The sequence below is a fragment of the Salminus brasiliensis genome, chromosome 1 (assembly GCF_030463535.1).
Source record: "Salminus brasiliensis chromosome 1, fSalBra1.hap2, whole genome shotgun sequence".
Lineage (NCBI taxonomy): Eukaryota > Metazoa > Chordata > Actinopteri > Characiformes > Bryconidae > Salminus > Salminus brasiliensis.
Window position 1 is genome coordinate 21384502 of NC_132878.1, and position 26588 is coordinate 21411089.

Sequence of the window (26588 nt, forward strand, 5' to 3'; positions counted from 1 at the left end):
ATATAAGTAAATATATAATTCACCGGCTACATGAATGAAAAAGTCTTCAGCATTACGTAGTCAAACCAGCTGCTTCATTTGTGTATGAACAATAGCATGATTATGAGCTTACTGCATTTTAGAGCACATTTGGGAGTGATGGTTTCTGAGGAAAAAGTCTGCCATCTAAAGCAGATCATAAAGTGCCTTAGATGCTAAATAGCTAAAAAGTTTGAGGATATTCCTATACATTTAAATAACAACTTAAAGCTGGAATAGATTCTTTTTATTTTATTTCTGTTCAGCAGTGAGACACTTTTCCATGTTTTTGAAGGCTGATCTGATCTAAAAGATGCTAGGGGTGGCTGCAGAGGAAGCTTTATACATTTAAATTGACATTCTCTATATTCCAGTGTGCATTTTGTTTATGATTAATAAAATCTGGTATTCCCTCTAAAACAACTACATATATTTTTTAGTTTTACTAGCATACTATGGAATCCCAAAACAGAGGAATTGCACCATGCTGTGATGACTATCTATATTGATTTCATCTCTCTCTGCCACTGCTATCATTTGCAGCTCTGCCTATGCCACAAACTAGCACATTTTTTTTGATGGAAGAATACATCTGAAGCCTTACTTCCCCTGACTAGTTGCATAGAGTGTATTGCAATCTGTCACATTCAAGGCAACGTTATGTAGCATTTTTACCATAAAATGCTTCACTTAATTGTGATAAGTCAAATAGAGAACAGTTTTGCCTGTACTGCAACTGTGGCAAAGTAGGCAGGACAAAAAGTACTACACAATGTTGCATAACCCAAGTCATATTCATGTAAAATTCTCTCAGCTTGTCCAGAAATCTTTGCTTGAGGTCAAAAGAAACCTAGCATGCCTTATACTTGGTCATACACCTTGTGACCACATACTAGGTCACACATTCACACATAGTTGTTAGTGATGTTAGTGATATTTGTTTTACAAATATTCTAAATCATAGCTGTAATTTGTTAGGCAGTCTTTTCATTTTTATTTTCTGTTTTGGTCTTTTCTGTGTTAAGGTGATGAATTAAAAGAGGAATGGGGGTGGGTGTTGTTACAATATATATATATATATCATTGTCACAAAGCGGTTTTACAGAGTCCCTGGTCCAAGCCCCTAGTGAGCAAGCCAGGAGCGACCAGATAAGGAAAAACTCTCCTCAAGCTAGGAGAAGAAACCTTAAGATGAGCTAAGAATCAGAAGGGGGACATGCCTCCTCTGGTCGACACTGGATAGCAAAACAAACAGCACAACAAAAGCATGAAATGAATAAACAACGAATGGACATACTGTGGCACACAAAAGATGAATGGGTTTCTGGTACAATTTTAAAGTGAAAATAAGGAAAGGAGCGCCCCTACAGCTTTAAGGTTTCAAAGAACATTTTCCATGGATTTGCCTTAATTAGCCTGTTAGGGCCATGACTTGTTTACAATCATCATTAGGAGAAGCCCAAAATGGCATTTAACTAGGACTGTGGTCAAGATGTCTAAAAAAACACTTTGACTGCAAAAGAGAAATAGAAAAGTGTTGGTGCACTGTTCTACTGTACAGCTGCATAAATATAACCTTCACAGAAGAGTCATAAGAAGAAAACCTTTCCTGCATCGTAATCACACAATTTAGCATCAGAACTTCTGAAAGGAAGATCTAAACAAACCAGATGCACTTTGTAAATAAGTCCTTTAAACTAATGAATTTGAAATAGAACTTTCTGGCGGTTATGAGCAGTGGTACCTTTGGAGAAAAGGGGTGCAGAGTTGGATCAACCATGCTTTGGGCTTGTGTTGCAGCAAGTTGCTATTCAATAACTTTATCTGGCAGGGGGAATATCAGATCTAATTGAATACCAGCAAATTCTAAAAGCAAACAATACTGTCTGAAATAACATTGAAGATGAAAAGAGGATGGCTTCTACAGCAAGGAGTGTTATTAAGTACTGGCCATACATGATGCCCAAACTTTTGCTTCAAATCATTCTGCTTTTTGTTATTTTAAACTTGTAAAAACTCAAATAAAAAGTAATCTTGCTTAAAATATAAAATAAATTGCCTTTAAATAATGTCATCTTGTACTCCTTTAGTTATTCATAGTAGCAGACATTTTGGCTAGGGGTGCACAAAATTTGCCATGCTTCTTTACAGTAGTGAAAATGAATAAAGAAATAGACATGAGCCTAATACTACATAGAAGCTCTCAGAAAGATTATTGTTAGAGGTCTTATCAAGAGAGAAGAATAATTCTACTGTATATATAATTGACATGATTGGCATGTTAACATTAATATTTTAGGAATACTGTATAAAGAATTTATATTAGCAGTAATGGCTTTAGTATTTGTGCAGGGATCAGTCTGGACTGGGTGTAAAGGTATAGATTTCTGATAAATGGAACAGTATCATGTATAACAAAAACATACAATAACTACTGTATAAAATAATTACAGCTAGCTACATCTTTGTAAAATTGACATTAAATGTGCAAAAACATTGCAATTACTCTCATAATATGGTCAATTACACAGTTAGACTTCTCATTAGACTTCTCATTATGTTATAACTATCAAGATACACTTGTGTAAATACATGAGTGGAAACTAAAGTTGATATACACTTGTATTTACACAAGCTATTCCACTGTAATGTATCTGTAACACTGAATAGATTAACAGTACCTATGTTGTTATTGCATAGATTAATAGATGTTAATGTGTTAGTAAAGTTATTAGAAACACTAAATATAAAGTGAGACCAAAAACTCCCAATGGGAGCTTAAAGTTCAGACCAGAAACTGCAGATACAAAAGACCTTTCCAGTCAGAGGTCATACTGTAGGCAGGTGGTAGACATAACACATCAATCACTGTCATTGAAGTGAGTAAGGTCAAGCACCATGAAGAGAATACTGGAGAACAGGCTTAATTAGGCTTTGCAGAAGTTCTGTAGATGTTAATGTGCAATTAAACAGTCATGGTCTACTTTATTTGAAACACTTAACATGTAGTTTCACTCATTGTCCACTTTATAAGGCTCTACGCACAAAAGCAAAGCTCCAAAACAGAGAATGGACCACCACCAAACCACCTATTCTTAGACACATCTGAAAGAACCATTTTCCATATTAACAGCAAATAGCTACAGTTATGTGACAAAAAAAGTACACCCTCTTTGAATTCTATCATTTACATATAAGAAAATATTCATCCGAGAGACCCTGCGAACCTCTTGAGACCTTTCGTGCTCATATGGGAACATTAAATTTCTGCTTCTCTGCACCATGATACAATTTTTTTTTTTAAACTTTGACCCTTTGGGCTATATGAGGACTATGTTGTTACTAATCCCAAGAGGATAAATTAAAAATACACACTAAGCAAAAGTCTAAAATAAGTTAATTACTTAGATGAACAACACCACAAAAAAGCAATGTGTGAATAATGATGTACATATTCTTCAGGCTCCTCAAGAAGTAAAAAGACCTATCAAAATGATTGGTTGACCAATGATTGGGACAGGAGAGTGTGTGCAGTCTTTTTCTGGTTCTCTTTGGTCTTTTTGTGGAAGAGGTTGTTTGATGAACATCATACTACCAGGTGCTGGATCACTGTGGTCTCGTCTGCAAACTTGGCGATGATCTATGCAGAGGCACGCAGTTATGGATGAACAGGGAGAAGATCAGAGGGCTCAACTCACAGCCCTGTGGCACTCTGGTGTTCAGGGTGAGGCTGGAGCACATATGACTGACCTATCTCACATACTGGGGTCTGTTTGCCACATAGTCCAAAATCCAGTAACATATAAAGGTACTAATATCTAGGTCACATAGCTTGGTAACCAGCCTGGTGGGGATGACAGTGTTGAAGTTAGAGCAATGAGTTATGAAACAGCATTTGCAAATAGGTATTTCTATTGACCAGGTGAGCGAGGGCAGAATGGAGGGCTGTAAAAATGGCATCCTCTGTCAATCTGTACGAGCAGCATGCTGACGCTGGTGAGATGACTCAACCATTTTAGCTTAAATAGCTGATGCTTTGTGTTCATGTAGTATAGCGCATATGGGGCTAAGACTAGGGAATGGCTAATTGCACAACAGATAAGCTAAAGTCTTTAAATGTGGAAGTACATGGTTGAGTTTTCTAATGAAGTGGCCAGTAAACATAGGGCACCAGAATTGTTTGTCAGAGCACATTTTTCAGAGAATCTGATTGCCAACAGAAGATTTCACTTTATAATTGTCTTATTTGCAAAGGATCAGCCCAGCAGCTGCTGCATCTTCTTGAAATTATGCTAAAACCATTAAAGTGGCTTGCAAGAGTAATGTGATCTGATTTTGTGGCTCATTTAAGTGTCTTAAGCTGTTTGCTCGTGTGGAGTAAATACAGTATCAGAGAGTGATGAAGCTGCTGAAAATAAAAACTGATTCAACATCTGGAGAAATGCATACTGGCACACAAGCATTCACAATAATAGCTGCCCACGGATTACCATTGGGCCATTTACAGATGGAGTATGCGTGAAAATGCAAAAGAGGCATTACAAAAGCACAAGAGAAGTTTAATCTAATGCATTTCAGCTCATATGTAACACGACAAGGCTTTTCAATTACAGAACCATTATGGTCAGATGTGCAGCCTTTTACTGGTTGCTGTGCTGTAATTTCATGTCTTCAGTTTTTATAATGCGCCTCCAGCAACTTTAAACAGGGGTCATGAGGTGCTAATGAGAACGAAGCTAAAAAATAGTAATAACATTCAAAGACTCAATCTACAGCGTCTTTCTAGTTCTGTCTGATGTGTCGCACCGAAGAAAAGAGGTGATTTAGAACGCTTTTTCTACAATTTCTAGATTAATTTGCATCAGCTCACAAAGCTTGCGGATTTGCAGGCAATTATTCCATTTTATATTACACTGAAGAATGGCCCAGAGGGTTGATGATCCGTGGGATTTTTGTGTGAAAACAAAACTTGACTGTATCGTCAACTTTAATAGGTTTTTTCAAATTTTAATTTATTAGAGGGTTTATCCCAAAAAAAATGGGAAAAATCCACCAATTTATAATCTCCCAAGAGCTACAGCTTTTCTGTTGCCTGCTCTTAATTTTGTTGCACGCAAAATAAACAATGATTCACATGGTGATCAGAATGACTAAAATACATATCATGTCATTCCTATGACCTTCAATCTTTCCAGATAATAATAATGAGCATATATGGTCATTTATACTGGTACTCCTCTCTTTGCATTTCTTGGAAAGCTTGGAAAGATGGGATTAGAGCACAGGGACAGCCCTGCTACAGCACCCGTGTAGTAGACAGATTAAGGGTTTTGCTCAAGGGGTCAACAGTAGCAGCTTAATAGATAAATGATGATGAATTATTGAATGTAGCATTTGTCATTTATCCGAAAACATGGAGCTCATGAGAATACACATCCTTCTTAGTTAGAGTAAAAAGTACATAAAGTAACACATCACATAAGAAACAGTGATTATATTGGAGATAAATGAGGCTGTGTTCAGGTCTGGTAAGCAAAAAAGAGATCAGGTTGATCAAGAGCATTCCTGGAGGATAATTCCATGTTAACTGAAACTAATGAACGGTTGGTGAGCTGTGGGATATTTGCATCAAACTTGAAACAAAACAGGTCTGATTTATAGCTCATGTATTGTCACCTTTAATAGCTTTTTCCATGCTTTCATTTATTTGTAGTTCTCCAGTTATGAGCTCATTTGCATTCTTGAACTTTCTAATTAAAATCTTCAACAAAGGGCAACACTTAATATAATTCAGCCTAAAATTCAGAATGGAACAAAATGGGCAGTTAAACACTATAGACAAACGTCAGGAAAATATCACACTGCCATTCAACAAGAAGAGCTGTCGCTCAGATATAAAAAGCCTTTTAGAAATTGAGATACAATTACTGAAAATTGTCAGTTTAAAATTACCTCTCCTTGGGAAGGATGGACTCGTTTGGAGAAATGAAAGATCTGTCTGCAGCGTTGATCCTTCTGACACTTTTCTTCCACTTTGGGAGCAAATTTTCACCAGCCTGGTATAGTCAGCTAATAGCTGGTCAAGGTTAAGTCCATAATGATCGTCATCTCCCTGAGTCCCATCACTGTCAGCGGCATGATGGTGTCTGGCGGAGGGACAAACTTAAAATAGGTAGGAGCATTTTAGAAACATTTATCAGTGTAAATACTCTAGGGGGTGCGACTGAACAAACTACATCATTTAGAAGAGACAAACACTTTAAACTGATACGAGTAAAGAGAAGAACAGACTCTACGGATGCATGTCATGACACAGGAAATATATATATATATATATATATATATATATATATATATATATATATATATATATATATATATATATATATATATATAAAATACTTTTGCATTTAGGATTTAGGACTTTGCAATGCAATACTTTTGATACCCTTTGTATTAGAGCTGAAAGTCTACACAGTATGTGATGCCATTGTCCACATACTTGTGGACCTGACCATGCTAAAGGATAGTATCAAATGTATATCAAATATATAAATGCACAGAACAAAACATGTTTACTACTAACAAAAGCAGCACATTTAGCATCAGCAAACAAGATTCCTGGTAATTCCACACACTTTTAGGATAAAGTAAACACCACTGTGTTACATCCTAACATTAGGGTTGTAACACAGTGGCTTTATCTGTATTATTGTTTATATATATATATATATTTAATGCTAAGTATGTTAGATGTTGGAACATGGACAGAAAGAAGTTCAATATGAGTTAAAAGCAATGTTTTGTTGCATCATGTTACATTTTTACTTTATTTTTATTTTATTTCCTTCAGGATCAATAAAGAGCTACCTGATATTAAAATAACAGCATCACTGACTTGTAGTAGAGAGAATAGCATCTCTAGTGTTGCTACTCGGCATATTTGTATAAAATCCTGTAATATTACTGTGCCGCCTCAGTCATCTTATTTAACTTTAGATGTCAGTTCTCACTGCTTGTCTGGAATGTATGTGTAAAGCATGTCCTTTAGGTATGGCTCAAAGCATGAATTCCACTTCCCCATTGTAGGAGGGCCCAGGAGCAGGAAAAACTATATAATGCAGAATGTCCTCACCTCTCAGCACCCCAAGGTTGTGTCCTGAGCCCTGCTGTACTAACTGTACACTAATAACTGCATGGCAACTTCCAGCTCTACCTCCATTGTCAAGTTTGTTGACGACAGTGTTGTGGTGGGTCTGAGGTCTAGGTCTTTAAACACAGGTGCAGGCTGGTGACTGGTAGAACTTTTGCTAAAGCTTTCATTTATCATGTCACCTAGACTCTGACTGCTTTTCCACTTCAATTCTAATAGCCTTCTATTCCTCATACTTTTAGTTACTGTATATTTCTAGAATTCAGGTGAGAGATTAACAAAAAGATCGTTATAATAATGATGAAAATCATTATTCATTAAATCAAATGGATATTTTGCATTGTATTGAATTACAGTCTTTGATCTTACTCATAGTTCTTCTGGGTTTGCACTGCAGTATTAGGGCAAGATTAGCATTTATTGTATGTCACAACCATCAATGGCAAGTTAAAATGTGTTAGTTGACATTTATGTGTTGTTGAAGTCAGAGGCAAAGGGAGAACTAAAAGACCTTATCAACAGCAGCCTGTCACATTTGGTCAGAGATGTCAGCTCTTTGTTCTCCTGTGATGAGGGGAACTGATATTTTGAAACTGTCCCTGTAAAGAAGCTACATATATTGGCCTTATTCAAATGTAAATTCCTCTGGATAACATCAACCAAATCTGTTTGATCAGAGGATAGCCAATGTGTTGGTGATCCTCTCATTATTCTGTTTCTGACAATGGACAATGGACCACCCTAAAACGCAGCAGTGACAAAACACAGTTTGTAAAAAAAACAGCAACACTGCTGTGCCACTCCTATCAGCACCACACACAACCATGGCAGTGTCCCTGCTGTGCTGAGAATGGTCCACCACCCAAGTAATTTCTATTCAGTGGTGGTTCTACACCTATATAGTGCACCTGTATGATGGGTGTTTCTACTAAAATGGCAAATGAGTGTAGATGCACAAAGTTGATGCACCACGTAAACTCGCACAGAACCTCCTATTATCCTTTTGGTCTCTGAAGAACACTAAAAAGGAGTTTATTATCATAAAGTACATTAGAAATAGATTTAGGTCCTTATCCTTGTCCTTTTGAGATAATTGAAAATAATGCAGCAGGTCAGACAAGGGGAAGATAAATGTTTTGGCATAAGGGCAGTCCTCCTCTCAGGTCAAACATGATTTATGAATGGTTTAGTTTTGTAAGGAGCTTTAGTATTAGGTGTCACTGTGTGGAAGATTGGACTTTAGCACTGCCCACATGCAAGGTGCATTGTTTTGCAACTGCGGGCCTGGAATTGTGACTGTGTAGAGTTTGGTTGCACAAAACATTAGCATTTTATTCCTCCGGAAATGCTTTATGTAATCTGGGTCCCTTTATACAGATTGGGTCAAATTCATTTAATGCACCACCAGTTGTAAATTGATGTAAAAGCCCCTGTCTACCAGCTTTAAATATCCCATTTTTAATTTATTTTAATTCTAAGGCCTAATTTCTCCATGTTATGTTTAATATATATTAATATATTAATGCAGTTTAATCCTAATTCCCCGGGGTGATCCCGAGCCACCGCCCACAGGCCCAAATAAGGACTTAATCTTCAGTTCCGCCTTGTTTGTGTTCGGTTCTGTTCACTTGTGTTGATTCATGTTCATTTGTGATCGTTCATTGTTCATTGGTTTTGTTAATGTGTTGCACCTGGGACTGGGAGTACTTAAGGAGCTTTACCACCTTTGTTCACTACCGTGAATTGATTGATTCATTTGGAATCTCTAGGATGCCCTTAGGTTCCTCACACCTCACACCAACGCGTGTCTAGTTCTGGACTCACGTTCAGGAGTAGGTCTCCCATCAACTCTCATGGCAAGCGAGGCAGGTTTTTAGGCAATCCACATTCAAGCTGATTCATGTATTTGTTGGATCTGATATAAAATGTTTTGAAAATTTAATTAGAAAGAAATAAACAACAAAGAAAAGTTTACCATGTGATTATCTCACAGCATGAAGCGGGAATTCCACCATAAAACAGCGCTGCAGTTACATTCTGTTTCCTTTTTTTGTAATGTTCTGCACCATTTAAGGTGGAAAGTAAAATTCCAGTAAGAAGACGGAGAATAACTCCAGCCTTGTTGGTGCAGCCATGTTTGTTTACATAAATCACCACTTTTTGAATTTCAATTAAATTCAATTAAATTCAAATGTATTTCTATAGAGCTGTTTCCAACGAATGTTGTCACAAAGCAGCTTTTCAGAGATCTGGGTCCGAGCTTCTTTTGAGCAAGGTAGTGTCGAGATTAAGAAACCTTGAGAAGAACCAAGACTTAAAAGGGGAACCCATCCTCCTCTGATCCACAACGACTGACAAAACAATACATGACATGCTGTTTTACTGGAAAATGAGAGAAAGACATTACAGGAGAGTATGCTGAGCTTAAACTAGCACACAGGTGCTGTTGTTTTGTAAGGAGGCACTGTGTGCTTGGGAAAGCAGGTTAGATGAACTATTGGAAAATCTAGTAGCACTGAGGTAGGTGACATTCACATATTGCTAACTCTGATCTGATGTGAGATGGACCAAATATATTCCCACTCAACTTAAATCCAACAGAGAAAAGATCCACAGTCTTTCCACATAAAGGACCAATGTATTTTTTTCTTTGCCAGTTGACAGTAAATGCATCACACCTACAGATAATAGTTAAAAGAGAATCATGAAAATTAGTACACCGGGGCAAATAACTTTCATATACATGGAATAGGGATCTTTTTTCTGTATCTGCATAAAATGTGGCACTAAAGCCCTTTCCCTTTAAATGTGCCTATAAATATTTAGAACAGAATTCCTCTACTCAAACAATACCACCAGTACACCCAATAAGAAGTTGAGAACTGAAAATTTTTTGCTCTGCTGTGTTTTTATACATACAGTGGCATGCAAAAGGTTAGAGACCTCAAGTCAAAAATAAGGAAGAGATAAACTGATCACCAAATGGCATACAGTTAAACATTTCAAGATTAAACATTTGAAGCTAAATTAATCTTATTTTTATTTTATCATTTTAGACTGAAAATGGAATAAAGACACCCCAAAAGATTTTAGCTCTCAGATATTTTTTTTTCTTAATTAGCTAGTTAGGGCTATGACTTGTTCACAGTCATTATTAGGAAAGGCCTGGTAATGCAAATTTCAAAGCTTTATAAAGACTTATCAAACGTGCCAACAATCAGCAGCCATGGGCTCTTCAAAGCAGCTCCCTATAACTTTAAACATAAAATTAATGAATGCCCACAAAGGAGGAGAAATCTAGGAGTGGATATCAAAGAGTTTTAACGTAGCCAATTTTTTGGTTCATAATGAAATTAAGAAAGGGCAGTTAACAAGGACAGAGATAAAGCTGATATGTGGAAGATCAAGAAAACTTTAAGAGAGAACTGCTTACAGGATAACTAAAAAGGCAACTGCGAAAGACCTGAAGGAAGATTTAGAAGGTTTCGAGTGCTTTTCGAGAAGCACTTTTCTACTGTGCAGCAACACCTGTACAAATACGACCTGGATCAGAAGAAAACCCTCTGCATCCGCACCACAAAATTAATATAAGGAATAAAGGAATAACTAAATAAGTCTGATGCATTTTGAAAACAGGTCCCAGGGAGTTATAAGTATTTGGCCACAGCAAAGGTATGTTTGGAGAAAAAAAGAGTGTAGCACACTCTGGAAGCTGAATACTACAGACCAGAGGTCACTAATAGATGTACCAAGCCTATAACCGATAAGCTATTGAAAATGACATAATTTTGACAAAGCATGAAAATTTTTTCTGGCATAACTTTTCTAGCTTTGACTGTACAGCTTTAGTGGCACAGGAAACTAACAGAACAATGGCAAGCGTTGTAAATATCACATGTGACACTGCTCAGCCAATCAGATCTGTGAATTACGATGAGCAAAGCGACTGCAAGAGCGAGTCAGAGAAAAGTTTATTCACATGGCGGCTCTAAAAAAATTAAAGTTGAGCGTGAAAATCTGGCTTTTAATGAAGAATTGACTGGTACAGACTGGTACATGTTCATTCTTCCCATGGACAGTTCTAAACCAGTATGTCTCATATGTTCTGATGTAGCAAGTATTAAAAGCAGTTATGTCAAGCGCCACTATGACATTTTTAAATTGTACTTGAAATTAAAAAATAACATTTATTTATTAGAGTGTTTGTAATTTGTCCAGTTCAATGTAAAAAAAAACAGATTGGAGTCAGACACTCAGTAAAAAATAAAAGAGGCTTTTATTATAAAGGGCAAAACAAAATAATGTAGTCGGAGCCCAGGCATAGGTCAGAGCCGGCAATAAACACAGTCGAAACATCAGAGCCAAAACACAAGCCAAACAGGAAACTAGAAAAGGAGAAACAGGGTCAAAACATGGAAAAAAACACAAACTAAACTAAACAGAAGGGCAAGACGAAAACCAGAGTCAAAAACAAGAAAAAAGGGTCAAATAGGAAGATAGCAAACACAGAAAGAATGCTTGGTATGTCGCTGGAAAATTGTGGAAATACTTCACAAAGCATAATCCAAACAAACAGGTTTATAAAGGCAGGTGTAAAATCACACAGATGAAACGTAAGAATCCGGATCAATGTGATTAACAGATGCATTTGGGAGTTGTGTTAAGGAGGTGCTTGTTCATTGTTCAGTGAGGAAAGTTAGTTTTTTGGACTTCTTGTAATTTAATTTGACATTCAGCTCTGGACTACACACTTTACTCACATGTGTTTAAAGAACAGTCTGGACAGAAATAAATGAATAAATCCACTCACATGCAAACCATGCTCTTACTTACTCTTACAATAACTGAGATATAATTTTTGTTTAAAAAGCACCACAAGAAAAGTTTCTTTCATCTACCTCTTTAGTGTGAAATCTAATATATAGATATGCCTGTCAGATCACAAAGCAATTAGAGTACAAGATCAGGGCTTAGTTCATACTGTGTCATTTGAACATTGCATTGAGTTCCAGTTGCAATGCAAGTGTTCCATTGCAACATTATTTTGTACAACATTATTTTTTCTTTAGAAAGATTTACACAAATTCTTATAACCCAATAAAGAGGACCTCCAATGATAGGAGGTCAATGATAGGTCAATGCAGGCATCAATTAGCTGCTATAATAGCACTGGCAGTTAGTGTTCTCCTCCAAGCGTGTTCACCTCTCTAATGATGCTGCATTAGCAGCAGGTCGAAGACGTGGTTGGCTGACTTCATGTCTCATCAAGTGATAGGGAGAGTCATAGCTGCTGGGTGGGAATTGGAAATGACTGGAAACTGGGGAAAAAATAATAATGAATAAATAAATGTTACTAAATGGTTCTTTATACAATTCTAGGTGGAAAACTGTACTACAGAAAATGTATTACAGAAAACATTTGACTATTTCTTTGACATTGAGGTTTATGTTTGATTTCAGTTAATCTGAAGAACCCTATGATTCTAAATCCATATCCATATTTTGCATCATATAGGTTTTAAAAAGGCAAAAAGCACTATTTACTGTCGACTTACTGACCACTTCTGACCAGACTATATATTTCCTTGTACTATGATTTACACATGTGGTTTAGGCCAACAGGCAGAATTCTGCCAAAGGTGAAATATCAAATAATAACTTTGACATTTGTTCATTAAGTGTTATTTGCATTTCTACGTCAGCCTCTTTCAAGTCAGTCTTAAGTCAGTTTTTATGTAACCAAACCTCAGTAGAGGAGCAGGTTTATGAATAATTAACATTGCAGAACATTTTAGCTATTAGGGTTTATAAGCTAATAATCTCATGGGACTTGATGAAAGCAGAAGGATATAAGGATATGTGGAAACATTGCCCACAGAATCCCATGGATCAATCTTTGTAAACAGTTATATTAGGATTTGTACCACGAAACAGAACTATGTGCAGCTCTGAGCAAACCCATGTTAGGGAACTCCTAAGGCACGTTTAAATGTACAAGCATTCTCAGTCATCTATAGTGGTTTGTTCATAAACTGACAAAATTATTGTACAAGCACACAATTGGTGTGCTCTCCAAGAATGTCTCTGAGGGTACAGCCATACAGTAGCACCACAATAAACCTGCCAATGCAGCAAAGAAACTGCTCCCCTTGAGGGAATCTTCAACTCGATTTCCATGCTAATGCTGTTCCTAGAGTCAAACTCCAAACATCAAGCATGATGCATCCTCCCAGAGAAGCAGAGGAGCTGAGGCGGAAAAGTGCCACAAGCTGAGCGTCCCAGTAGCCATCTTAGCACAGCATTCAGGATTCAGCAAGTAGTGGGGCAATCACAGCGAAATTACCTTCCCAGAAATGACAGCACTACTGTCTTATTAGTCAACCGTGAAATTAGACATTGGAAAATTTTCTAACAATTTTCAAACAATAACAGCTGAAATAATGTATACATGAAATCTTTCTGATTTCTTTTTTTATTAAAAAAACATTCAAATCTATTATACATTGTGAATTTCCCCACTGTGGGACTAATAAAGGATTATCTACATATTATAAGATAATAATATAATATATATTACTTAAACATAACATGGTGTATGATATATACATATAAAACTAAACAGAATAAGATTTAGCATAAAAAAATTTATGTCGAATTAAAAAAAAGAATTTAAGATTTAAGCAAAAATAAGTTTTAATATAGAACTCAACTACATGCAAACAATAAGACAAAAAATCTGAAAAGGTTACTTTTTATTAAATTATTTCAAATGCAATGACTTCCATTAATTCAAACAAGGCAATTTGTCATTACATGATTTGAAAGAGAAATTGAACAATAAAACATATTATCCAAAGTTATATTAAATTCAAATATATAAAATGTAAGCAATAAGACATGTAATAAAGACTGGAAATAGAATTTAGCATCAACTTAATCGGAAATATCACATTATCAAAAATTCTAGACAATATTTCTGTCCATAACAATAAATGTTTCTTTAAGCATCTGTAAAATATGTGTGTACAGGTAAATGCATCTATATTGACAAATTGAAGAGAAAATGAATAGAGCACAGGAAAGGGCAGGATTGTATGCAGCTGCAGAGCGTATTGTGTTTACCAACCAGATCATGATGACTGGCACAACGAGTTAAAGTGACAAGAGCTTCAAATGCATTCTTTACCGTCATTATTTATTACTTATGGTAATCCTACTGCATGCATAAACAATGAACTGAACTTGTTTATGACCCCAGATTGGCTCTACCTCTGAGCTATAATGCCTTTGTCCAAGTCTAGGCAGAGTCACTGTACTGCATTGTTTGTTTTCCCTTTCTCTGACACCTGACACATTGTGTTCTGTGTGGTAAACTCCAAAGCTACAGAAAAAGTTAAAAAAGCAAAGTCAAGGTGACCTGAAAAGGCCACTGGCTGTTTTCTTTTTGTTTGTTTGTTTGTGTTTGTGTTTGGTTATGTGTAGGTTGGGGCTATGAATATAGCAGATGAGAGAGATTTCCTTTGGTTTTATTGGTCTCATGTGTATTAAGCTCATAAAAAACATTGTATTGTTTGATGTTTTATTACACACTATGGTTCAGCAAAGGTTCAACAGAAATTGCCCAGTCAGCATTCTAATTGTTATGCCACTCAGTTTGTATGTATACTTTGATGTGCATTAATAAGTACCATGCATTAACCCCACAGCTCTGAACAATAGCCTGTACACTTTTTGTGTTATGTAATTTTACAATGCTGTCCATTTTGGGGAAAAAAAAAGCTTTTCGGGCAAGTGCTTTAGCAACTGTTTAAAGCCTACATACATTAGGGATTATTAGCAGCATGGCAAATTATTTTATTTTAAAATGTACACTAATCCAGGAGCATTGCTGTGAGGATTTGATTGGATTGACTGCATATATCTCATCCCCAACTCAACAAACAGTGGGCTTATATTGTCACCAAGCTCATCTCAACTGAACTCAATTCATCATGGTTTACAACATGGTACGACTTACTTTATTCTCCGCACAGCTGAATGGTGAAGCAGACATTTAATCTGTTCTAATTTTATATTGCATTTTACAGAGGGTCTATCTGTTACTCTTTTTAAATTTCTTTTGTTTACTTGTTTGAAGCAAATACATTTTTAGAGATTTTGGCATGTACCTTTATTCATCTAGATTACGTTGGTGACAGCCTAAGTCCAGTGTCCATTAGCAACGTTAGCCTAGAATCTCCTATTATAAACTAAATGTTTAGAATGGCTAAATGTTTAGCTTCTGCAATGTTTCTAAGGATGTGTCAACACTGTAAAGGGAGAGCTATACAGCAGCTTTGCTGGTGTGGCTATTTATTTTAATTTACTTACTTTTTAATGTGCAGAGTGAATGATGCATTATGCTGTATTTCTGTTCTTGTTTTTGTAAGACTTACAGCAGCTTTTACTGCAGGGAGTTTTAGGCCTGCATAGCCCATTCCTGCTAAGTTTCCTTTCCCAAGCTGTATTGACAACACTCAGTTTATTTACAACTACAGATCCTGTTCTGTTTCTAGCAGGGAATAACAGCTGTTAGTGGGGAAGAACAAGATGTTCTGTATGTCAGAACACTTTCTCAAACAGCAAATATGCAGAGCTGGTTTCTTGGATGCTCATTCTGGATGCAAAATAAAGAACATCCTTCTGCATCCCAGTCTCCTAATATTCTCATTCTGGACCCCAGAAAAATCACAACACTGGGTTAAGAACTTAACAGGTATGTAAATGGACCTCTAATCAGGTTATAAGTTCTTGGTCCTGCTACCCCAAATGGTCTTCCGAATAAAGTAAAAGACACCACGAGTGGCCGATTTTTGGCCATATCTCTGCTTAGTGGACATCACGATAGTGATTACTCAAACCTACATAAACACACCCAACCAATCACCTCAAAATATCTCCTAGTATGTATAATAACACAAACAAACAGTGCTTCTTATTAACCAAAGGCAAATCCCAAACCAACTGCATCAGCATCGTGAAAGTCACATCTTCATGTCACTGTGTGGGTTAATTAACTTTGTCAGAGTGGGTCAGAGTGTGTTGTACTGTTTCTGGGTTGTATGAAACTGGTAAGAATTACACAAAAACAGTCTGCACATGTTAACCCAGGTAAACTGGTTCAGACTGGACTAGTGATTGAAACTGTTGGGGGCTGTTGTACTGCTGTGTTGATGAGTGTCAAATAAACACAAATGGATAAGAGAAGCTGAGCTATCAGAAGCCCAGGTTGAAAAAACAGTGTGTTCCTATGTGTTTGATGATGATGTTGCAAAGCGTTCAGTTCCATATGAAGGTATTTTATCAACTGCCGCTCCCTTCAGCCATAGGCTGTCCTCAGAACTGCTTAGGGACCCTGGGAATGCAAAACAGCTTTCATAAGTTGCTACATTCCATTCCACAGGATCCCTGAGCAGTACCCTTATATTCTCTACACACTGAGCATGTTGTGTTGGTAAAGAGAACAGCAGTTGATTAAATACCTACCATGGATGTTTCCTGCCAATGGAAGGTTTTCACTTCTTGTGATTTGGAACCACTCTTAAAATGTCGAAATATCCTGTATAGTCCAATTCACAGGAAACTGCTTGGGTGATTGGAATAAACTGAGTATCCACCTCATTCAACTGCCACCTAGCAATGACCAGAAGCTTGACTGAACAGTCAAATAGACACAAAGAAAACTCATTAAAACTCATTAAAACTCATGTTTTTAGTGTTGGACCATACTATGGTCAAAACTAATCTTTTTTGAAAAACACAGACAATGTAAACTTGCACATGTTTGTCCCATCTAAAGGCTGTGTTGACTCTTTTATCACACAGTGACAGAATGTGCCATGTTGAAATGAAAAAAGCTATAAAAACTCCATGTCTCTGTTCAGGAGTGTGTGTGTGTGTGTGATTCAGAGACAGCAGTGTTGCCATGGCCTATGGTCGGTAAAATTTAGAGTTGTGTGCGATTACATTATAGAGATCTGCTGTTTGAACACAGTAAGAAAATCTTGTTGTTAAGAAATGTGCTTCAGCTTTGCACTGTATTTAGGTCTGTGTTGGCCGTTACTCTGCTTCTTGATGAAATTTACATCATTGACATGTGGACTGAGATAACGCTGCTAGAGAACCTAATATCTAAAGACATGTATTTACTATCTAAAATACCTAAATATGATATTATTACAGTTATAAACTGAAGGTCAGGCCATATCACATATACATGCATTGGCACTGGTGTACTGATCTTCTCAGCCTTTGGCCTCTGACTATGACTGCAGCTAAGTAGTGCCAATATCTCACAGTACAGCACTCCCTCTATTGCATTGCAACTGTATAGACAACTTAAATAGTATTTATTGAAAAAGTATAAACTAAGCTGAAAAATACACATTGATACTAGAAGGCTGTTTAATTCAGTAAGTTTGTGGAAACAACAATAAATGTAATAAATTATATATAAATAATATCAAACTAAATTCTCTGAGATTTGATCCAATATCCCAAGTTTACCAAGCAAGGGGGAAGGCATTCCTTTTTTGTACTCGGGCATGGAAGTCCTAGTTACCGCCTGGAAAATCTTTTTGGTTTTATATTTTTGTTTTTAAACAACATTTAACATAGTGGTTCTCAAAGCAGTACTCAAGGACACACAGATGGTGACACAGCAAAAATGTGGACCATGTGTGGTGGGACTGTGGACCAGTTTGAGCATTATTCAGCAATGACCAGGCCCAGAATGTTTTTGTGAAGCACTGCCCTGACATAGTTTGGCATGTAGTCATCGACAAACAGTTCATACATTGAGGTTAAGGAATATTAAGGAGGTGGAGCTAAAAGAACACTTTGTCATCTTTGATAGCAACCTTCTGTTAAAAACATGTTACTTGCCAGGAGGTCAGTCTTTTATATTTCATTTACTCTCTTCCTGATAAAACGTCACTGTTTTGTACATTCCATTGGTACACCACTGGAAATACAGAACTTAATCAGCATTCAATTTCCATTGCTTTGTTCCATCATTCCATCTGCCCCTGCTGTCAACAACCTAATCTCTATTTACTTGAACAGGACTGAGGCAGTGGCTTGGCTGTCAGCAGCCTCCCGGTAATATCTCAATCTTATCAGTCACTGATTTCCCATGAGCTACCGCCACTGAATGAATAAACACAGACATCTTTTAAATGTAAATTTGTTTTAGAAATGGAGCCGAGGCGTTTCGTCTGCATTAGTGGGTCGCATGCTAACGCTTATGCTTTCATGCTATTCCTTAGTGCCTGGAGGACCAAAAGAAGAGAACTGCACTGCAGTGGTCAAAGCAAATCCAGGTTTGAGATTCAGTTCCAAAGGCTAGACATTAAATCATCCAGGAGATGGTAACAGATGAGAAGCCTATGCATTCTAAGCAAAACATGTGTCCATCACTGAACCACTTTAAAACACAGCCTTCTTGTACTATTTGCATAGCACTCTTCATGAATTTTCTTTTGATTTCCTTTTTGGGAAAATCACATTTACATAATGTAACAAGCTGTTTGTGAATTGCACTTGCATTTCCAATTATTGCTCTCGCGCAGGGAGCACTTATGTGCTGCATCGAGGTTAATGTAATGTATTAATTATGCCTTTCGATAGATTCCATTCCATCATCACATAATTTTATTGATGCATTTTAAACAGCAGGCTCACTGCAAAACTATTCTTGCATGTAAGGTCTTGTAAACACATAAATCTGGACTTAAAAGCGTAAAGACGTTGTTACAACTGCATACACATTGGCTGATACAGTCTCTTCAGCTTTAACCAAACACTTCAACAAAAAGGAGAAAAAAAAGTTAATATGCAAATTAGTATTGGTTCTGTCTAGGTTGTTGCTGAAATCCTCTTATTGAACAGAGTTCCTGAGATGCGTAATATCTTAAAACCGTAAAAATCTATTTGCTGGTCTTTGGGTTGCAAAGTACTCCATCTATAATGTGAATTAATTATTTCACTATACAAGCTCGCTAGAAGTTGTTAGTGACAACAGCAAAAAAGCATAACACCACCTTCTGGTGCAGTTTCAGACAAATGCTCACAGCCAGACAAAACAATTAGTTACTACGGTTTAGGTTTTATGCAAATGTTTGGCACTTCTGCACTAAAAACACTTCTGTATATTCTAAAACATAATTATTGTTTATTTTCTTAATTGAACACATGACCTGATTCTGAGTTTTTCAAAAAAAAAAAAAATCTTTTTTTTTGGGGGGGGGGGTTGTCTAGGTCTCTGAGATTTTTTGGATGTCTACATTCACTGCTCTTTTTATGTTTATCAACATCTTTTGAATGTTTTTTTAGGCCAGGGGACTGTGAGCACCATGGCATTGCAGATTTTGAGGTGTGTTTAGAATCATTATCCTGGTGTAGAAGCCATATCTTTACTACAGATAGTGTGATGTTTGATTCCAGAATTTGCTGGTATTTAAAATTGCAGACAGCTCAATTTGAAGATTGCATCCTTCACTCTACCAGTAATGATGGGAATTTCAGAATTTCTGAGAAAAGGTTGGCTACCTGGAAACACTATGTTACCTTTGTAATGCATTCTCTTGCCTTGTGATCATAAACTGAAAAAAAAGTGTGTTAGGTAGCTGCTCAAAGGGATTGTTGTGACTTTTTTAGATTTGAGGTTAGCTATATGTTAGCTATATGTTAAAGCTTTAGCTTAGACAATAGACATAGACAATAGCATAGACAATTTTACTACTATGTAATAGCAACAACAACAAATATAATAATAATAATAATAATAATAATAATAATAATAATAATTGACTGTGGTCATTTTTAAATGACCCTGTGCACTATGGAAAATATAGGCCACAATAAACAATGTGATTTTAGGCCATCTTTCATAGGGCCACAAAACTATAATTATTCTGGTAATAGAGGACAAATGTCACATAAACATTACTATCTAAGCCTGCTTATCATAGTCTGGTGCTTTTTCTTGGAAGTTATTTCATATTCAAAACAACCCTGCTGTATGAGAACTGAGAGATGAATGCACTCATGTGTCGTTTTTGAAATCCTGAAACTGTTTAGTTTGAATCAATGGTGAGAAGATTACATGCTCTAAGACATATGCATATAGACATCTATAGCATATGAAACATGATATAGGCCTGTAATAACGACCTGAATGTGTTCATGTTGAGATGTCACAACCATGCATGGTTTCCAAAAATGCTTTAAGCTTCACAATGTATACAGTGTGTACATGATATATCAAATATTTTATTAGAAAGTAAGTCAAGGTACATTCCAGGAGGTGCAACAGGAGACGTTCTTCCACCTCCTGAAATTTTCCTAGATTTTTCTTTTTCACAGCAGGCATTACATGATCACAACAAACACATAAAGGTTTTCCCAAGGCACTGTGACAGCTCAGATCATGCTTGGTAGTGAATCAGTCAAAGACCCACAGAAGTACCTACTGTGATAGTGTGCTGTGAGCAGAGCCACTAGCATCTGTTCTTGGAAATAAATGAACATCTGACATGAAAAATGGAGCCTGTCCCCTGTGTCCCCTGTCCCCCAACTCGGTGTATGTCTTGCCTCCAATGATTCCTCGGGGTCATGCATGAAAGCTAGCAGTGTAGGTTTTACCGAGCCTGGTCAAGCACGCATGATGTCTGTGCAGAGTGCTTGAGCTCTGTTTGCTTGTGGTGTTAAAGCTAGCGTCTGGGGGGCAAGAGGTTTTGTAACATGTTTAGCTGTCAAGGTCATGGGGTCACTCCCTTCATTATATTTCACCCAGGAGCAGTTGACCTGAAAGATATGCTGAGGCACCTGGTGGGATCAGCATGAAAAACCACAGGGGGTTGGAACAGGGAGAGAGTGTATGTCGGTTTGCTATACTATACTTTATATACAGTACCACATACATGCACATATAGAATACGGTGAAAATGTCTCAACTACTTTATTTTTCATTGAGGCAGAATAGCCTGGGGGACCACTGAAATAGGCTACCTGTTAGCGGTGTCACCTGTTAGGTGTCCTTCAGCATGCTTATAAGAGAAAGCATTCCACATGCACAGCATTATTATACAGCTAAATGAAGATCAGTTAACTAGAATGTCACAGAATGGTTGGAGCAGTACATTTAGACTTTCTTTAAAAGTTTCTATACCTTAACAATGTTTAGCTTGCCTTAATGACTAGAATTACAGAGCTATTGTGTGTTCTTTTACAGTTATTTGTCAGACAGAAGTTAAAATGCATTTTATAATGGTAGACTGATGATAGCTAAAAGAATAGCATAAGGGAAATCAGGAAATGGAAGTCCCACAAGAAAGATGGAAGATTTTCAAAATCCAAACATATACCACTAAAGTGTATCCCACAAAATTTGTAAGATTTGCACAAGCTCCCATCTGATATTTTGTACATATTTTACGAGTCACAAGGAGCTCCTGTCCACTGGTGGCGATTCACGTTGCCAAATACACACAACCCAGTGTGTCATATTTCTGTGTTTATGTTGAAATCATGGTCATATCCATGAATGTTGAAATAGTTTATAGGTATAGGTTATTATGTAGAGGCTCATTAAACCTGCAAAAAAATAATAAAATTACTACTTATAAAATTACTTTTATATTTATTTTGATTTATATTTAGTTTTGTTTTTTATTGAAACAACAAAAGAAATTTCAAACCTAATGATACAGAATGTGAACTGTATTTATGCCAAAAAATACTTAACTACATTTCAACAGTAGAGCAAAATGACTACAACTGTAGATTTCTAAGGGTTAATATGAAGCAAGTTCATCCCTGTTTTCTTTTGCAAACCTAGCATGGAATGCAATTGCCTGCTCTGTGGACATATCGTTTGACCAGCTCGCTCGCTGTCTTGCCCTCGAGGGAGCAGTTGAATTGCGATGCTGCTCACGCAGCCTCATCTTCAAAAAGAATGTTTTAAAATTCCATTCAAGCTCATTAGCAGAGTGAGGTGCAGCTGGGAGGAGAATCAAGAGACGAGATCCTTTAGTAACCTTTCACAAGTGTTAGGCTTTGACTCTCTGTAGAATTTGAAGTGATTCTTTATTTGCCCCAGGACAAAATAGCTTAACCCCCATAATTTTTCATGCTATGGTTTGATTTGTAGATTCTTTATGATTTGATTTTGCCCAGATTTGGTACTTATGGTTTGATTTTTGGTAGAAGTTCAAGTGGAAAGTGGTAGGAGTTCAAGTTCATCTGGAAAATGGTATACAGTGATGTACAAGCGTTTAGGCACCCAAAACAAAGAAACACCCTGCACATCTTAATGTACAATTAAGCAATGTACTGTAATGTACTGTTTTTTTCAGTCACCTAATACACATGGGTTGATACCATTGTTAAAAAAATCTTAGAATAGAGAAAATCGACTAATGCATTTTTAATATTTCTTATTTCAAAGTTGTTGAAGAACATTCTGACAATATTTGATTTATTTCTAGATTTCCTTTACTTGTTTGGAGTAATCTTATCAGTGAATGAGTCTTACTGGAAATAATGAAAACACTTTTGCTTTTTTAATGAAAAACAGAATAAGACAATATGACTTACATGGAGTAAACGTTTCCGTCAGAATATAATTCTTTGTACTGTGAAAGATGGTCAGATATCTACTTTGATTGGTGCAAAATGCCAAGCAACAGCATTACATTTGTTGGACCCGATTAGTCTGGGCCAAGAAGACACAGCTATCTCCCACCAAACACCACAGTCATCTCATTTGTATGTGCTTTTGTTTCCTCTTGCCTCCTCAACTATCTTCATGCACCATATGTAAAGTTGGTTGGTGGTTCAGCAATGCATTCAGACTGGCTTCAAAGGGGTGCATGGAGGGGTGGGGTGTTGAAGCTGGACTGCCACGGAGACTCACCTCTTTCATTCCTAGTCCTGCTTTCAAGCCCTCTCTGCTGAAAAGACTTGTAATTTGCAATTTGGGTGATGTTTCTGAAGACTTTATTCCCCAGAGGCCTAGGCAGTACAGTGCTGCTCTCTTATTATCAATGTGCGAGTTGTCACGTTGCAAGCCTTTTATCCAGGAGAGAAGGTCATTTCTCACCACAGGAGGTGACTTTATCATTTTTCACAGTCACTACAGCTCTCCAAATATGACACTTTGAGGCTCGGGTTCAAGGCCATGAGATTTTTTTATGGCTGAAATGAGACCTATCATGGAGATGAAAATGTCACTGTGGACTTCCTGCCAGGGCAGAAGTAGCAGAGTTTCAAAGATAACCTCCTCCTCACACCTGCTAGATCACACCCAGCAGAAAGCAATCTGCATCTTCTGATTCTCTGACTATCACAGCAAGCATCTGTTGCATTAACCTATCAGAGCACTGTGGGAGAACCAACTGTCAAAGCAAAGGCAGTGGACCTCTCTACAAGCTGTTTTTTGCCAGTCAAAAGCAACAAGACTCCATAAGAATTAGTTACAATCCTGCCAATCCTAATTACTGTACCTAAATGTGAGTCAAAAGTTTTAAAAGTTTAACACTGATTCAAAGAACAAATGTTTTCTGGGATTTTAAGTATTAGTGCTTATTGGCATAGACTCTTTAAATTATATACAGGCTCATGAAAACAGATAAATATCATGTTCTCTTAAAATAATCTATGTAGAGTTATATATTTATTGAAATATACAGAAACATACAGAATACTAATACAGAAAACATACACAAAAACAGAAAAGTTAACACTTGTGGCACATACTCAATTGTTGGTACCCCTCGGTTAATAAAAAAAAACTACAATGGTCACAGAAATACCTTGAATCTGACAAAAGTAATAATAAAAAAAATCTATGAAAACAAATAAATGAAAATCTGACAATGACTTTGAACCATGCTCCAACATTTTGCTCCAACAAAAGTAAACTCATTAAACATGCCTAGATAAAAATGATGGTAAAAATAATGAAAAGAATGAAAATAATGTGACCAAAGGGACATGTTAAATCAAGGTGTGTCCACTAATTAGCATCACAGGTGTCTACAATCTTGTAATCAGTCAGTGGGCCTATATTTAGGGCTACTGGTAGTCACTGTGCTGTTTGGTGACATGGTGTGTCCCACACTCAACATGGACCAGAGGAAATGAAGGAAAGAGTTGCCTCAGGAGGTTAGAAAGAAAATGATAGACAAGCATGTTAAAGGTAAAGGTTATAAGCACCATCCATCATTGTTTGCGCCAAAGTGGACTTCATTGGAGACAACCAAGGAGGACACCGTTGTTGAAAACAAATCATAAAAAAGCCATATTGGAATTTGCCAAACTACATGTTGACAAGCCCCAAAGCTTCTGGGAGAATGTCCTATGGACAGATGAGACAAAAATGGAACTTTTTGCCAAGGCACATCAGCTCTATGTTCACAGACGGAAAAATGAAGCATATCAAGAAAAGAACACTGTCCCTACTGTGAAACATGGAGGAGGGTCTGTTATGTTCTGGGGCTGCTTTGCTGCATCTGGCACAGGGTGTCTTGAATCTGTGCAGGGTACAATGAAATCTAAAGACTATCAAGGGATTCTAGAGAGAAATGTGCTGCCCAGTGTCAGAAAGCTTGGTGTCAGTCGCAGATCATGGGTCTTGCAACAGGATAATGACACAAAACACACAACTAAAACACCCAAGAATAGCTAAGAGGAAAACATTGGACTATTCTGAAGTGGACTTCTATGAGCCCTGACCTAAATCCTATTGAGCATCTTTGGAAGGAGCTTTGGAAACATGCCGCCTGAAAAAGGCACCCTTCAAACCTGAGACAACTGGAGCAGTTTCCTCATGAGGAGTGGGCCAAAATACCTGCTGAGAGGTATAGAAGTCTCATTGACAGTTACAGGAATCATTTGATTGCAGTGATTGCCTCAAAAGGTTGTGCAACAAAATATTAAGTTAAGGGAACCATAATTTCTCTCCAGGTCTGTTACATGACTTTAGTTTTTAAAATAATTCTGTTGAAGCATGGTTGAAAAGCAATGTCTACTTTTATTTGTTAATTTTCATAGCATAACATTTCTGGCAAGCTAGGATTATTTCCTTTGTTTTTCAAAATTTGAGTCCAGGGAATCTCAAAAGCTCTAGCTTGTGTTGTGTAAATAACTTAATGGTGGATGTTGAGGCATGTTGTTTGTTGTCATCATATTATAGAAGACTGCCTCTTTCATGCTTTAGTTTACTGGCTGTGTCACATTTGCTTCCATAATGTGTTCACATTTAGTGGAAACCATTTTTCGATAACCACTGAAATCTTGTGCCACTGGCCAGCATACACAATCCACATTTTGGCAAAGGATTCTTTTCATCAAAGGCTGTTTTCAGCATCATGCTTCTGAAGGGCACATTTAGAAGTTGTTTTGCCAATTTTAGACATTGACTTTTGTGATGATGTCGCAGGTAAGATTTTTTCCTGATGGATCAAGCTTACTGCAGGTCACTTAGGGTTTTGCTTTTGCTTTCTGGACCGCATATGAACAGTTCTATGAAGAGTTTTCTTGGTCTTTAAGATCTTGCCTTATTTTTCACATTTCTCCCTTTTCCCATAATTTCTGACATTTTGGACACTAGAAACTGCAATCTAGAAGCACTGTAATATAGTTTTATAGCCAACTCAGCCGTGTGAGCATCAATTAGCTTGCTATTCAGACCATCAGCCAGCTGCTTAAAGATTTTATGAGCCAGAGAATTTATTACACTCTGGAATTATCATCAGCTGACAATTCCTAATGCCACTTCTTTACCTCCCAAAACTGTACAATTAAGACAATTAAGGCATTTTTTAAGTGTACAGGACCAAGCTGAAGAATCACAAAGTGATAGTATTTGATGCAGCTTTAAGGTGATACTCAAAAGAAAAATATTTCCATCAAGAGCTGAGATTTCTTTTAACGCGACACACCATCAGAACCATTACCGTTTTTATTTTATCCTTCACCTGGCACAAAGTAAATAGAAATCTTTCTATTTCTAGTCTTTCTATTAATATGCTCAGACAAATCATTGGAATCAGCTCAAAGAAATCCTTTAATCCAATTAACCAGCAGGGGTTCCCGATGCCTACACCTTTTTTTCTTAAGACACTTCTAGCCTGGGGATGCATGTTTATAAACCAAACCTCATACGGCCAAAGAACCCCACTTCAGCATTTCAGGAGAATGTCTTTTGAAAATGGAATTGTCTCATCACTCAAAACTGTAGGTGTATTCTTACAACCGGATTTTAGAAAGAATAAATTTGAAGGTTTGAAATGTAAGCACTGCCCACTCATCACTGTCAGGGGTCAACCGTTCATCCAGGAAGCGTTTATTGCCTAAAGCTGCAGGCAATTTCCAC